General features: G+C 38.7%; 1 protein-coding gene and 1 long non-coding RNA gene across 4 annotated transcripts in view; one reads left to right on the plus strand and one right to left on the minus strand.

The window, feature by feature from the left end:
* EEA1 (early endosome antigen 1) overlaps positions 1-16,068 on the minus strand; it is a 173,210-nt gene that overhangs the window by 155,232 nt on the left and 1,910 nt on the right. For all 3 annotated transcript variants that reach the window (XM_051784830.1, XM_051784828.1, XM_051784829.1), the window contains exon 2: positions 10,539-10,597. The gene's annotated coding sequence lies outside the window, so the exon portion shown is untranslated. The remainder of the gene's footprint in view (positions 1-10,538; positions 10,598-16,068) is intronic.
* LOC127469931 (uncharacterized) overlaps positions 11,228-16,068 on the plus strand; it is a 28,262-nt gene continuing 23,421 nt past the window's right edge. Inside the window, exon 1 of the long non-coding RNA XR_007904129.1 lies at positions 11,228-11,318. This is a non-coding gene — a long non-coding RNA (uncharacterized LOC127469931). The remainder of the gene's footprint in view (positions 11,319-16,068) is intronic.

The following is a 16,068-nucleotide window of genomic DNA, read 5'->3' on the forward strand; positions in this document are numbered from 1 at the left end:
CTGAAAGTGCCAGAGTGACTTAGGACCCTACTCTTTTGGACTTTCAAGAAGATTTAGACATCAGGACACAGGCCAAATTAGTTATACATTCCCTGACGCTTTTGCATAAAAATTCCTTTTGGACAAATCTAGGCCTTGAGAGATGCCAAAAGAAATAACTGATTGACAGCTGTAGGTAGAACGTTCTGAATAAAGCCCTAGATGGCCTAGATGTAAAATTCATCATGCTGGATTAGATGGCTGAAGAAAAGACCTGAGCTGGTCAGCAAAGAAACACTTGACCTGTTTTCAGGATGAAACGTATATCTAGTTCATTGTGCATAGTTGAAAATGTTACCCCTTCTCTTCCCTGAATTTGGAGGTAGCTCATTTCTAGATATCAACACTTTATTAAATAAACCCCTCTTTTAACTCAATTTTGGAAACAGGATTTAAGTCTAAATCTTTTTCAGAATTCATCTGGTAATTTTTTTGCAGTCTAGCACAGACTCTTAACACCATATATGGTTAAACTGGCATATGGGCACTTTTAATAACAACGACACCTAGATGTCATTCAGTAGTGTGTCCTTAGTTCTCCAAAATCTTCACCAGAATTATCATTTATTCTTTATAAAAGTAAAAGCAGAGAGGTAGATATATTCTTTATACTCTCTGGCAGTAGTATTCAGCTATCTGGTTGATGAAAAACAAGAACTCTTCTAGGGGCAATTTACAGCAGTGTCTTAACCTAGCCATATTTAACCACATTTTGGAAGAAGGTATTGATTGTGGAATTAACTGTGCATGCAGTGAGCCTTGGCAGTCTACTGCATTCAGCTTAGCAGAGCTCTAGCAGCCCTCAGGTTAGGTTGTATCACATATTGATGTTTGACTGATGATCTTTATAAACTTTTTCCTCCTAATGTGACATTTACTTTTCCTCTAAGAGACATCCTCTTTCTTCTTTTATTCATGCACAAGGATTATGCAACTTTTTTTTTAAATAAAAGTTCATTCAGTAATTCATACTGCTTACTTTTCCTTACTATTGCATTTGAGTCCCATAACAGTATTTCCAGCGCACAGAACGTTCCTTTACAAAACGTGGAGGCTGGTTTTATTTGTTTATCCTTTCCTTTACACATTTCCAGAATGTCAACTCTGACATTCTGCATTTTTTCTTCTTCGTAGTCTCAAAACTATGGATTGCAAGCTTAGTCAGAGCTATAATTGAGGGTGAAGTTAATCAAATACAAATGTTTATAATCCAGAGTTTCAAATGCTACAAACAAAACCATTTTTCCAGTTTTCTTCAGAGCTCATTCTGTTCTGTATAAATCCATTTCTATGGCTGATTCCTGTGCCATCAAAAGCTTTTCTGACTTTTCTGGGTTTAAAGGGGTAGCCAATGCTAGTGAGAAGTAAGCAAAGCAAGAAAGATTTAATCTCTGCTACGAATGAAAGGTGGTGGGGAGACACAAGATCTTTCATTAGAGTAAGTGCCGCTCTCAAGAAAAGCAGATAAGTCTTCAGGGACATAAATCTTTCTACAGGTCTAAACCAGAAGTATCAAACTTAAGATAATTACATTTTTGAAACAGTTACTCTGAATTTTTCTCAGTTACATTAAGGTATTTGATAATATCAGAGAGAAGAGTAACAGAAACAAGCAGATTAGACAGGAAATATAGCCAGAGGAGCAAGTACAGGACACAGTGGGGACAGATGAAAGACAAGTGATGCTTCTACTCAATGAATGGAGTGTTTACTGTGGTTGTTGAAGAAATCTGTGTATTAGTTTTGCATTTGTTGGTCTGACCAGTTTGGTTCCACTACTGACACAGAGAGTTTGTGGGAAGATTGTCTCTGATGATGAGTTTGGTGAGGCTCTGGCGAGATGGGAGTTATTTGGCTCCTTTGCAGACAGTGGGTTTTCTTTTAAATTGTGATCTTGTGATAACCAATCCAGTATAACTAAGAAAAGATTAATTAATCAATCAATTTCAGAGTTTATCAGCTACAACACAAAACCAATACATCTTAGCCTTTAGTAAAACAACATGATCTACTGCTTTCTAAAATTAGTCAATTACTTTGTGTTTATTGATACAAATGGGCACACCTGTGATTATCAAGTTTCAGCAAACCTGCAGAAGCTTGTGCCTTATCTCCTGTTTTCTGACTCCTTATAAGAACCAAATACATGGGCAGAGACAGTGAGAAAGACTAATGGTGAGACCACTGTCACTCACGTGTCCTTTACCTAAGGATACTAAATTCAGTGAAGATTTTCACAGGGAAAACAATCAACTACGGATGCCTTCAGCAAAACTCCAGAAGAGTGCTGGCTCACTGGCATGACAACGTGTGGGTTCCAGTTCAGGCTGCCAAATTTGTATGAGCTGATCTTTCAAATACATAGAGGATCTTTTGTATTAGGTAAAAACACACTGTTTTAGTATGTGAGGTTAATTCAGTTAGGCCTCCATGGAATGGTGTGGAAATAATTGACTAGTCCTTGTTAAGAACATTGCTTGTGCTTGTTTGCAGAACTAATTGCACAAATGTTTATGCACAACAGACAATATGTTAAGTGTTTTCAATAGTGAAGAACCACGTTAAAAATAAACATCGATGACATATTTTGCAAGATACATAATATGTTTGTTTATGTGACTCAATATGTCTAAAGAGAAGATTTTGATTATTTTAATACAGCCCTGTGGTGGTTATTGTTGACTTTTCAATGTCAAATATACAGTCCAACAGCTAAATACCTGAAAGGGTTCCATAATTAAATATCTCCAAGAACTGCAATTTTCCAAATCCATTAGATATTACATTTGGGTTAATAATAATCAAGTGATATGATGGTCAAAGACATATTGTTAACACATAGGAGAGCAGCTGCAAAAATAATGATGTATTGTCAACATGCACTTGTACTTGATCAATGCAAAACAAAACCCTTGCAAATGTTAACTAAACATAAATCCCAAGTACTTCTGAGTAAAACTTCTTTCTTGTGAACCTCCCATCCCTCCACCAAAGCAAACAAACCACAAAAGCAGTGCAATATATTACTATTTTACAATATGCTGCTTTAAAAAAAAATCACATTTCTTCAGAAGACAGAACATTTCAAATTAACATTCCCTTTTTAAAAACTTAGAATTTTAATAGTTAGACAAAATTACAGCCATGCTATCTCATCTTTCCACTGCCCTAACATCATGATACCAGCCTATAAGCCAACATCCCATACACAGGATTGTCACAGTCTACCTTAGCACCTAGAAAAATGAAAACAGCCACCAAACTTTTCAGTCAAATGTAATAATGTCTGACATCATCATGGCTGGGCTTCGTGAACGAAGATTTGGGGAGGGCTCTACCCACGATTGTTACAGGCACGCTGGTGGCTAAAAAGGCCAATACGAGACAGGCATGTCCGGTTGCAAAAGGCACAGCAGAAAGACTCCTTAGGTGGTATATTCTGCAAGGCACGATTCTTTCTGCGTTGTCTTTTCTCCTCAAGAGTGATCCTGCGTGCTTTCTCAAAAGCATCAGCAGCGTTGCAGATAGTGTGTCTCCAGACCTCCCGATTGGAGTTGATAATGAGTTACAGATTATGCAGTGAAATCTTTAGCAAAGTTTTCCTAACCAGGATTTACATAGCTTCAGTAAAATAAAAATATAATACAAGCATAGCAATCAATGAAATTATAGCATGAGGTAGTGTGGGAGAACCCATAAACTTGAAATTATTTGTCTTGTTCTTTGGGAAAAAGAAGCTTATGGGAAAACCCTTCAGCTTTGTTGTCAAGGAGTTCGGAGTGCTTTGCAGCACAATGTTTACAGTGCTGGGGGGTTTGGTGCAGTGGTGCTACCCTTGCAAAAACGCAACCCATGTGCTCAAGCTATGAGAATGTAATATCAGTATTACTTCAGACTCACTCTTGTTCCTTGCTAAAGTTAACCCGGTATACTATCATTTAGCAGAAAAGCCTCTTCAGTGCCCAATAAACAATGGTGAGTTTTAAGAAAAATACCATAGCTTTCAATTTGAGGATGCATTTTTACCTTCTTTGTGAGAAAGTATTCATCTAGGCTATTTCTTCAGATGCCCTACAGATTTGTATTTAAATTCTTATACAAAAGCGCAAGATTGGAGTAATTATTAAGACTGAAAACTGGGAGGCTACACTCATCCATACTCAGCACATGGAAGTTTTAAATCCTCTCAAAAAATGGTGTGCTTTGCTCCTCTCACATTACAGGAAGTTCAGTAATTGGCATGCTGTTGGTACCAGCTGTCATGTTAACCAGGAGTTTTAAAATTAGACTAGATGGGAAAAAACTGAGGTAAAGAAGATGTCTTGATATTGCAAGGAGATGTGGACTCTGTGATCTACCCGATGTAAAAGACTGAAGGGACCTAATACTAAAAATTACAGCACTGTAAAGGATTTGAATGTTCTGTTGCTGCAAGACACGTCACAGACACCAAGTATTAATCATGACTTTTTTAATTCTTCTGTCCTCAGTTACCCACCCAAGTGTTCACTAAGGAGGGCATCTCTGACGGTGTCCTCACCCTCATCATGTGCTCAGTCTCCCACAGAATGCACTGGCATGATTTCCTTCCTACAGCAAAGTCCAGTTTGTTTCTCCAAGCTGCCTCTTCTCAGTTTGCAGTAACTGACAACCTTGCCCTGAGTAATTTTGTTTGCTTGATATGCTCTCTCCAGGACAGTTTTCACTGGGAACCTTTCCAAGGATGTGTCACACTGAGTTCATACCTTCTATGAAGATATGAGGTAACTATTAAAATCACATCACCACAACTGCTTCTTCCTGTATCAGATTAATAAGCACTGTGCACCCTATCAGACTCCTATCAACTCAAAACAGAGAAACTGATCAACAAGGTAAGCATAAAGCAGAATTCTCTTCAGGACTATAAGAGAGCAATTAGGAGCAAAATAATCAATGCTTTTAACTAAGCAAGGAGAAAAGAATTTGAACAGTGTGACTACAGTGCTAGTTTCAAACCCACATACGCAAATTGGTACATGAATATCAGTGAGTGATTAAAACCTGCCTCACAGACATAGATGTAAAATGCAAGATTGCCCTTCCTACAAAACCATACCATTTTGATAAACTAAGTTGGTTTTAAACTGCACCTTACATTTAAAGGGTAGTTCTATTCACATTTTCAACCACAAGCAAATCAAAAGTTTTCCAGTGTCCTTTATCCTTGGACAACTGTTTTTTCTTATTTGTGCTGTGCAACTACCTACATAGGACTGTTGTTTAACACAATATCAATTGAACTGCCAGAACTTAAAATATAGAATGAGAACGGCTTTCCAAGCTTTTCAACCTGAATCATTTCACTGATCAGTTTACAGTCAGCCACTTATAGATACCATAGCACAATTGAAAAAAAAAAGAGTGAACAGCAGTACAAGTACTGGAACAACTGGTTCCCAATCTAGACGAAAGCTGATGGTGGATAAAGAAGTTACACTTCTAGTTCTCTGGCTGTAAGCTAATGACAAAAGACCTTCAGTGGCACAACCAAGCAAACACAGATGTTCCCCCTTGCCCCTCTCCTGTTGTGCCAATGAAAGTCTTTATGGGGTTTCACTGAGTAGCAGATCAAAAGAGCTGATCTGCACCAGGAGTAATAATTTCACTCTGACAGGGTTTTTAGCACCACCAGGAAGGCAGGGCACTCCCATAAAGCTGTGTTTCCATTAACATCCCTGCCTCGTCAAATGATGTCTTCATGGTGAACTTCTGTGTATCAATGGATTTTCATGCAAACTGTGATCACATTTCAGCATTTGTCTTTAATGTGCATAGCAAATAAACTGAAATTAATATTACAGTAAATATAGCTAAGTAAGGAATTACATCCTCTATTCACGGAACAAGTTTAATGTCTCCTGTAGACATACCCAGTCTTTATCTTCCTCATGAAATCACTAATACAAATACCGGTCATAAGTGGCCTGTGGTAACATCAAAAGTGGTAGTAAGCTTATTTAGCCTCTGTCCTTGAGAACCAGATTAAATCTACCTGTTAACTTCGAGTAGCATTAAGCAGACATAGGCTAGGCACTACATTTTAGTTATTAGTTTAAACTGGTGTCTACGCAGTTTACACCAGTAAGATGACATTCATCTTACTGACAATGATCTGTGTGTTTCGATCTGAAAAATCCTAGTTACATTTACACACTTCTAATTCAGTTCAGTGTACTGTGGTTGGTCTGTTTCTCCTAATTAAACAGCCATCACTGTAATGTGAAATAAAATTAAGCTTGCAGAAGTATGAATTTTTTACAGTTGGTCCATTGGTGATGGTCTCTAGGGAGCAAAGAGCAGATCTAGAAGGAAGAGATCAATATGCAGAATGCATGTAGAGGAAATCCAGCAAGGGCTGTCTGGTTACCAGTCTGTGACATTATCCGGAATTTGCAATAGAAATAAGAACTATTTTCCAGGTAATGATAAGATAGAGAATCATTCTATAAGCAAATCTAAATTTTATCTTTCCACTAATTATCTTTGTTTCTAAAGGGGAAAAATCTCCATTTCCTTTACAATATCCATTTGTTATTTCACACTCAGGTCTGCATTTCTTTCAAAGGCCTACAGCTAGTTCTAAATACGGCACTTCAGGCTCTCAGCATTAAGCCTTCTCCAAACCCTTTATCTCCCTATTTCTATATACTGATACAGAAAGATAAGAGTTGCCCTTCTGTCTCATGCTGACACTTCAATTTCATGATACAGGGGATTTTGGTAATGGAATTCTTCTCTGCCCTGTCAGTCACTTGTTTTGCTTCGCAATGACACAATTATTTGCACAGGGTTTCCAGAGGTACACTAAGCTAAACTAATAGCTCCCTGAAACTGTGAGGACGTCATGCTTCTGCTTTATATCTCCTACTAGCTCTGGTACTCAAGAGACCCTCATTTAAGCTAATTTCATCTGCTAAATCGGCACAGTAAAAAACAGGGTGGGAGAGTTTTCTGCTGCTCTACCTAGTGAGCCAAATCTGCTCACAGAAGGGTTTCACAAATATTGAAGCTGTTGTCCAGGATGGGGAGAGAGCCAGTGCAAAGCACAGCTGAGCTCAGAGAAGAAATGCAAAACCTCCCCCCTTCCACAGAAGTAAGCTGGTACCCTCTCCTGATCCCTGTTTGTTTGCATTATTTTTAACCTTATCTGGTTCCCTTGATCCAGTTCACAATCCCCAAACAGTTGTGTCAACAACTGAGTGAGTGACAGCCTGAGTGTAGAATTTCTTCCATTAGTTTCTCTCTAAAGGCCACATGTTTGTCTGAGCAGTATTTTGCTTCAGACATGTCTATTAGATTCATTTAAATCAGACCATGTGTGGAGGTGTTACCACGCATGAAAGATGAGAATCTGGTGCATTCAGCTTTTATAATAGCTCTGTTAGTCCACTGTATTCTCTGCTCTTCCACAAGAGGAAAAGTAACAACATATATGATGGTCAGCTGTTCTATATTCCATAAACACCTTTTTTCTCATGTTCATCTTCTTACTTACCAGGTTTAGTCTCCATATAAATTTGAGATAAGCTGGTATTCCTTATTATTCCTAATAAAGTTTCACAGATTTGTACTAAAGCTGCTATGACAATTCAGAGTTCATCTCATAATCATTCCAGAACAAGGTAAATCTGATCAACAAGATAAATATGATCAACAAGAGAGGACCTAATTTACCAATAAGCTGGCTTCTATACTTGTTTAAGACCTCCTTAGCTTCAGGGATGCATTTCAGAAAAGCACTTTCAACTATCAGAAAGTTATATAGTGATAGGCTGTATTTTTCAAGTAGCAAGGTAAGTTTAATATTGTACTTTGGTTGATCATCAAGGCTGTAGAAGAATAACAGGGGTACACTTACCTGACTAGGATCTCCTGTGACTACAAGAGTTCAGGAGAGGATGCTTCAGCCAAAGTACAGCTGAGCTGGGGTGGCAACTTAACCGACATTTAGGAAAATGCCTCAAAGACCAGACATCAGGACCCCAGCTGCAAATACATTCTGAAAATGTATAGCTGTAACATGTAGTTAACTATTTGAGTCCTGACTGTGACATTTATTCATCTTTTTCCAAATGCAACAAAGAGTTTGTTTGGTGTCTTTTCGCCTTGCTCAGTGCTGGGAGAAATTTCAGATTAGTCTGAGAAACACTGGGCACTTGCATTTCCCAGGGAGTGAAGCCATGGACCATGGATCATGGACCCAGTGTTTTCATCAGAATCAAGTGCCTCCACTCAGCACTTCCTACACTACCCATCTCCCATCAAGCTGCAATGGGCTGACACAGTGGCAAGCAGAATTTTCTTCCTTCAAAAGCAGCAGAGCAGCAGGCAAATGACTTCCCTACAGATATCATTACAGTGAGCTGCTTCATCTCCAAACTGAAAGCAGAGCAAAATTAGATATATACAGAAGAAGCCACCTTCTCTCAAAAATCTTAGTGCACTAAAAGATCAGTTGATCTTTCTAATGCAAAGCCAGTAATTTAATTTCTTTAAAGTATTCCCACTCAAACATCTATTGCCACAACGTTAAAGATCCCTGTGACATTAATGTGGATATAGTTTTTTAAAGGAAGAACTAATGGCCTGAGCCTGAGATTGTCAAGCAGAGAGTCAAATTTTCATCTAGGTTTTACTGCTACATTTCTCCCATTTCATTTTCTCTGAGCTGTAAAATAAAAGCACACCTGCATCTACAGCTACTCTAAATCAGCTGAAAACTCTGGCCCAGTACCTAACAGAAACACTGTACAAGGTGATCCTTTGTAACGCAAGGTAAAGACTGGTAATACTGAGTCATTTGCCTACATACAAATTCTCAAGCAAGTCTGACTGATACTGAAATTACAAGACAAGGTTAGCAAAAAGTTTGAGAAGTAAATTGAAAAAATTGAGTAGTAGTACTGTATGCTGAGTCATCCCCATCTCTGACCGCCCAGCTCAAAGGGCACAGCAACAGCTGAGGTGCAGCTGTCACTCAACACAGTGATCGAAATGCAGATTAATAGCAGACCTTATGTGACACTTACACTTTATCCTTTCTGGGTTTCACTGATTTTAATGCTCATGTATGTGGGATTTCTGAGAAGCTGAGAAAAATATTGGACATTCATTCAAACTGGCATATATATATGGTTATATGCTTCCAGAACCACTTTAGCTTTTAGGGGAGCAGCTGTGATCCTCTCCATTCCTGTCCTTAACCCACCCCTGCTTTTCCCCCTTCAAAGCAATAAAGCCAGTCCAATAGGCCTCCTTTCTGCTTAGTCCTTCTGTGAACTTTTTAGTCAGACTTGCAAATGTTGCTGAACATGACCCTCGACTCGCACAAGACTTTTCCCAACTAAATTACTGCCATTCACCCAAGCTGACTTGTTCTTCAGCAAAACCCTAACACAGCCATAGTAGCAAGCAATCTTGAAAAAACAGCAGCAAACCATTCCTCCAAACAGTGTAAAATTCTCAGTCACAACATTCCAGACCACAAGGATATAGCTAACAAGAAGCCCAAAATCCACTGAATAACTGTAAGGAATCATATCTAGAAGAAAAGAAGCATGACTTAGGTGAGGCATGTATATGCCTAAGAGATAAGGAAGCAAGAAAGCATTTTACACTATTTAGCCCAGACTAGAAAAAGAACATTTCTAAGAGTACACTTGCTATTTTCCACTCTTATATCCTACAAACAGCATCCAGTGGGATGATGGAATTAAAAAGGTGTGGCTGTTCTCCTCTACTGTCTCTGTTCACAATATTCTGGCACTGGCAAGCACTAGGTACAGAGGAGGAGCAGAGGCTGGATATCAAAAATGTTTAAGAGTTTACAGTTTTTCCCTTCCTGTGACTTAAAAAGAAACCCAAGAGATTTGTTGTTGTCTATCAACAAACTCTATTTTTTCATTATATAATACAATATCTCTGTGGCAACACCAGAGAAAATTCATAGTTGTTCTTAGTATAAACATGTTTGGTTTTTTTGGTTTATGTAGTCACTGAAACAAAAGAAGTATATACTGGACCTGTTTATCCAATTGCCATTGAAGGATTAGCAATCACACATGCAGAGATTTTTAAACTTTTTTAGCATAGGCTTCAGTTTTGCTTCATCAGAAATTTGCAAAACTCTTGTCAAAATCATGTTGCTCCTGTTTTGACTAGATATAATGATATTTTCACAAAGGCAAAGTTTAGATGGACAAAGAGATGAAAATATAAGGTCACTTCAGTGAGGCAATCTGAGCTGGAATGTATATTTTGAATGCACAAATCTGTAGACTTTGTACGAGGCTTTCCCCTCAGCCCTGCGCAGCCCTTCGAACAGCCTGGTGACTGAGGTACAGACCACAGTCAGCTTTTATTCTTGGCTTGGATACAGATTTGTTGTGTGACCTTGATCAACTAGTTTAACCTCTGCATTTCCTTATCTGTAAACAAGAACAATCACCATCACTTACCTCATCAGCTTAATTCAGGAATACTTGTAAAGAGCCTTGAGTTTCTTGGTTGGATGTTGCTATAGGAACAAGAAGCAAAATACAATACAGTTATGATACTTTTATGATCCCAGTCACCTACAAAATATTTTGAGCTCAAAATTGTGCTTTGGTTTAACTTTCAAATTCAGTTTCCTATACATGAGACAGATATAGGGAAGATTGAGGAAAGGAGACTCAAACCTATATTCCCCTTAAAATAGGTCAAAGTATACACATGTACCAAGCACACAGGCAGGGTGACCACGCTGCCATCAACATTTATCCCATCTGCCCTTCTTGCAAGACAACTGCTAAGCACTTCTTAAGAGAGTTAAGACATCATATTATAAATTGCAAAAGTCGATGATAGGAGTTTTAGACAGCCTAGGAGAACCACACACACTTATTGAAATGTATCTAAGTGGGTAACAACATGGCTTCATAGAAATGGGTGAGTGATCAGAGCAGTGTTAGGTTTCTCAGTAGTCCAGTTCACACAGGCAGAAACACAGGAGACTTCCCTCTCTGTGTCAGTCAGTGATATAATTCACACTGACAGCAGTCAGTGAAGGTTCAGTGACTAAATGACCAACTCAGAATTAAAGAAGGAAAACTGCAGCAGGTCTGTTACATCTCACATTAGTCCTCTGCCCAACCGGTCCATCTTTCTCCTGAGCACATGGAACTTCCATCAACGCACATTCAGAAGAGACCAGTAGAGACCATCATGATCCAAGGAGATACTTCTGCATAGCACAGGTACCTGTACGTGCCATTCATGCACCAAAGTCAGTCTGTGCATCACCATGGTACTCCTTCTGTCTCAGAAATAGGCACTAAATAGTTGGAAATTACAGCTAAACAGAGCTACTGCTTGTTGCTCTTCCTCAAAATTTGATACCGTTTGAACTACAAAAAGTTTTAATTAACCCTTGTCAATTAAGACATGTATTTTAATGTCACATTTTCTTTTATACATTGACATTTGTGATAAAGTTTCTAGAATAAAGTTTGTTTACTGACAGGCTTCCTTTGGGCTCCTTCCCCAGCCACCAACATTGCAAGCAAGACAGTTTAACCACAACACTGCAAGTTTGGAAGTGGTAAAATATCTGCGCTCAAAGCCTGCTTTAGGATCTACTAACAGGGATGTGGCTAAATCATCATATGGCTTAATTTACTGACAGAAAAGCCAGTACAGAATTTATATGGTGAAAGAATGCTTATGTATGAAATAATTTATACGGCAAATCATTTCAACTGATGCAGATTTAGCCACACACTCACTGTTAAGGTGTACAAGACTGCACCAGCTGCTGAAGTTTGAAGGGACAGCATATGTCATTAGGTGGTACCACAGTCAGCAAGTATTCCCTATGGCTGAGAAACAGTTTCTGAATCAAGATCATCATAAAGTACAAGATTCTGAAGTTAAACCTTATCACACGCCTAGATATTATCCTACCGCTGTGAAGTCATATCTTTTTTTAATTATATACAATATTTTCTTACAGTATTTATTTTAAATTCTATTTTTTTAAAAAAGAAATAATTAATTAAACCTTCTTCATAAAGCCTTCATAAATATTTTTTCTACAGTGCTGTAACACAAGTGTTTGACCTAATGCTCCTTTTTTCTTAAATTAGACCAATAAAACCTTGGCAGCAGTTGCTGGACACCGGTATAAACAGCTGGGTTCCCTGTTAACCCAAGATACACTTTGAAAAAAAAGTCTATTGAAGACAGTTTTCTTTAAGACCCTTATCAAAATGCTCATCCTGAATGTCCCATTGATGACAGAGTCCATACACATTGGATGGACCTTATGAAAAGGCATTTTTGGAAGCCCAACTTAGTTTGCCAAAGCAGCTCCTAGTATTATTTTGACTGTCTGCCAACACTAAGGTTTGCACAAAATGATGACCTTCAGTACCTTTGCTAAGGAACAGTGCAAATGACATCAGCAACTAACCTCTGTTGATTAGCATGAGATTTCAGTAGGTTTAGCTGGCAAGCTCCTGTGAACTTGCTTAACACAGTTGGGGTATTGTCCGAAATCTCTGTGCTGTAGAGTAGCATTGTACGAATCATCAAACACAGAGAAATAAACACACAGATATGACATGTATAGAAGTCTATGTTGGTCATTTTATATCAGGCAGTATATCTTTGCTTTCTTTTGTGGTTTGAGTTAGACTAATCCACAAGCCTGGAATAAAAAGAATAACAAAAGACTTTTTCTTTAGTTAGATAGTCTTGATTGCTTTTCTCTCACCAAGGGAAAAGCAGGGCAGAATAGATCTTCCTCACTTGATCCTACATAAGCAAGGAGAAAAAGGATAAGTGAAAAGAGGCTATAAGCTCTCCTCTTGGGATTTTGCCAATTATTTTTCACATATAAGCAGTTAATGGAAAGACCAATGCTCAGAAATTTTATAGCCTGGCTCCCACTACTTCCACTCCTGCCTATAAAACCTTCCCATTACCACCACAGAGGTTGCCTGTGACTGACCCTATGCTTTTAGTATGGGAGGGGACTTTTTTTTTTCCATCGTTTTTTTTCCAGTTGTTTCTGACAAAAGTTGGGTATTTGGTCTCTTTGACACTATTAATTAAACCATGAGTCCTGTTTACAGTGTGTCAGCTCTAGGCTAGAATAAAAGCAACAATTAGTTAAAGGAAGGCCCTATAAAAATGTTATATGCTAATAATCTCAGGTTATCTCAGCTTTTAGATGTTCTAGAAGGTGGAAATCTTCATCTCTTCCAGTTTTCCCTGCCCTACTGCTGTTTTTTCCCTCTTTAGGCTTTCTGTGGCCTAGACTCAAGTTTATATTTTTAAATACTTCATGTAAGTTGCTCATGAAAACTGCCATATTAACACCTACTCCACCAGCAAAGCTGAGAAAGCCAGCAAAGCTGTGATTATCATCCCTCATGTAGCTAAGATGCAATAGCAGTGCAAATAGGAAAGCAAGAGAATGCTTTAAAGAAAAATACTGTCCATTAAAATTGTACTTACATTAAGACAGGTTTGATATTACTACAGAAAAAACTGCTGAGAACCAGAATGTCTCCCTGTTCACCAGCAAAGTTACTGTGTCCATTGGGTAAGTGAGGAAGGAAGAGGAAAGGATGGCAGAGATAGGGCAAAGCACAGCAGACCTCAGGGAGATAGGGAAGCTGAGTGACACTCTAGTCCTCACAGTATGCAAACACCTTTTCTCCTTTGGAAATCCAGAGAGAACATGAGCTATTCCTGCTTTCTGCTCTAAAACTTCTGCTCCTGGGCCGAATGGCAGAGCTCTTGGGGTTAGCTCTGGCAAGAGGTCAGTCATCACATAAGCACTGCCGAGTGTTACAATTACTGTGTTCACGTGGTCACTGTGCCTTATTGCCCAGTTATTTCATAACTGAGTGCTATGTACCACACCAGATCCAAGCATGCAGCTCTCACTGACTTCTAGAGCTCCCTTTGGGCATAGGCCTGTTGGAATCTATGTTTTTCATTACTTTATTTACCTGATCTGTAAATATTTTTGAGAACACAATGGCACTTTTGAACATTTGCGTAGTTGCCTTGTCTACACGTTGAAGCTGTACTTACATATGTATTTCTTGCAGGACTCATTCATGAGGAAAACCATACAAGTTTACAAGTTAATTATTCTCCTGAATGTCAAAAGCCAGGGCAGATCAGGATGTGCATTGTGTTGGTAGTGCTACAAACTGGGCTGTTTTAGTATTAAATTTCCTAGCCTCAGTAAGACTTTTAGTAGTTTTTGTAGCAGGTTAACAACTATCCATGGATATTTGTCATAAGTAATTGCAAAGCACAGAAAAAAAAGTGTAATTACTAAGAAAAAAGTGGCTTACATTTTCAATTCAATAGAAAGAGTCCAGCACTTTCTTTTAGCTTTCAGCTTCTGAGTAAAACAGATATCCTGCCTTTGTCAGAAACAGCAGTGATTTCAAGAACATACTGATCAGCACATTTTATATCCCAAATGTTCCAAACCAACACCTAGTAAGATTTTGTTATGGCTGCAAGCTGTAGAACATGACTGGGTAGTTTACACTACAATAAGCTCCAGCTGCAGCTACACAAGCAGTGAGGCCAAAAAGGCAATGTTTAGGTGCGTAGAGCAGTGTGGCAAAGTATGCTTTAGCCACTCACCATCTGGTAGACAAACAAAAACAGCCTTGTGAGCCAGTCTGTTGACTGGGGTGACTGGCATGCTGACACACATTCTGCCACTCTGGTTTTGAGGACAGCAACATTTGGCAAGGGCAACGTGAACACCTGAGAAAGAAGTTTTTCTCAGAACACAGACTATTTTTTCATCCATTTTAGGAAGATAAAAAGCAGTGAGATCCTTACAATAACTCTTCAGAGATAGCCACCTCTGCATCAGTCACTGGTGAAAGCCAAGAGAAAGGAATCACTCTTCTGGGCTTATGTTTATCCAGACACCAGTATTCTTTCATCATCCCACCTCTCTCATTTTCTTTTGGTTATAAATTATGAGATACAAAGCACATGTAAGCTACTTAACATTCTGTCTTTCTTGTCTGCTCCTCTGATCGCCTCTTCTTCTGTCATCCCCAAATTTTCTTCTTGTGGTTGCTTACAGAGTGCAAGTAGAAAGTAGGTCAGACAAATGGGGACTGTCAGATGACTAGTTTCAATTTATGGACATGTTGTTGTCTCTGCAGAACCATAGCGTTGATGTTACAAATCCTCAAAAGTTTGTTTTAGCCTGAAAGGCTATTAGACTTACTTCACTGGCAGACGAGAAGGCTTTCTGCAGGAATTTCATCTGATTAAGTCAACAGAGCTCTGCCTGCAGAGCATAGCTTCCAAACATGAGGCTTCATTTTGTATAAATAATTCGTTACCTCTTCTTGTTCATAACGGAAACATTATGAAATGCCTAAACAACTTAACAACTGGGGTTTATTTTCCTTTTCCCCTCACCTTTCCCCACACACTTCAACCCCAAAGTCTCAATCAGTCATTTTAGTTTACAATCATAATACTGGATACACAGGCTTCACGTATTGGTATGCTTCATACGGCCACAAGACAGTGTCCCATCACGCAATAAGGAGTGTACATCACACTGGTGGTGCTAATGGCATGGGAGTCGGATTTACAGCTCTTTCAACTCCTCCAGGAAAGCCACCACCAGTCAGCTTATAATGGTAAATAAAATACTCTGACATAAGCATGACTGAAGTTGACAATGGCCCCTCAAATATCAGCAGAGTTTACAACAGTGTTGACAGTTTTTGTGAATTAATAGCAAAGCAAACAGTATCTGCTCCATTAGTCCTGTGGTCTGGTAAGGCTGGAATGACAGTTTTAATACTTTGTTGTCAAATCACCTGTCAGAACAACTGTCTGTTGCCTCTAGACTCCTGCCACATGTGCAAAACGTGGTACAGTAAATAACTGTAGGTTGGTGCTTTCTTAGACTGTATTATTACATATTACAGCAGCAATCTC

Source organism: Manacus candei, unplaced genomic scaffold, assembly GCF_025592945.1.
Source record: "Manacus candei isolate 608988 ecotype Guabito, Panama unplaced genomic scaffold, ASM2559294v1 h1tg000018l, whole genome shotgun sequence".
Lineage (NCBI taxonomy): Eukaryota > Metazoa > Chordata > Aves > Passeriformes > Pipridae > Manacus > Manacus candei.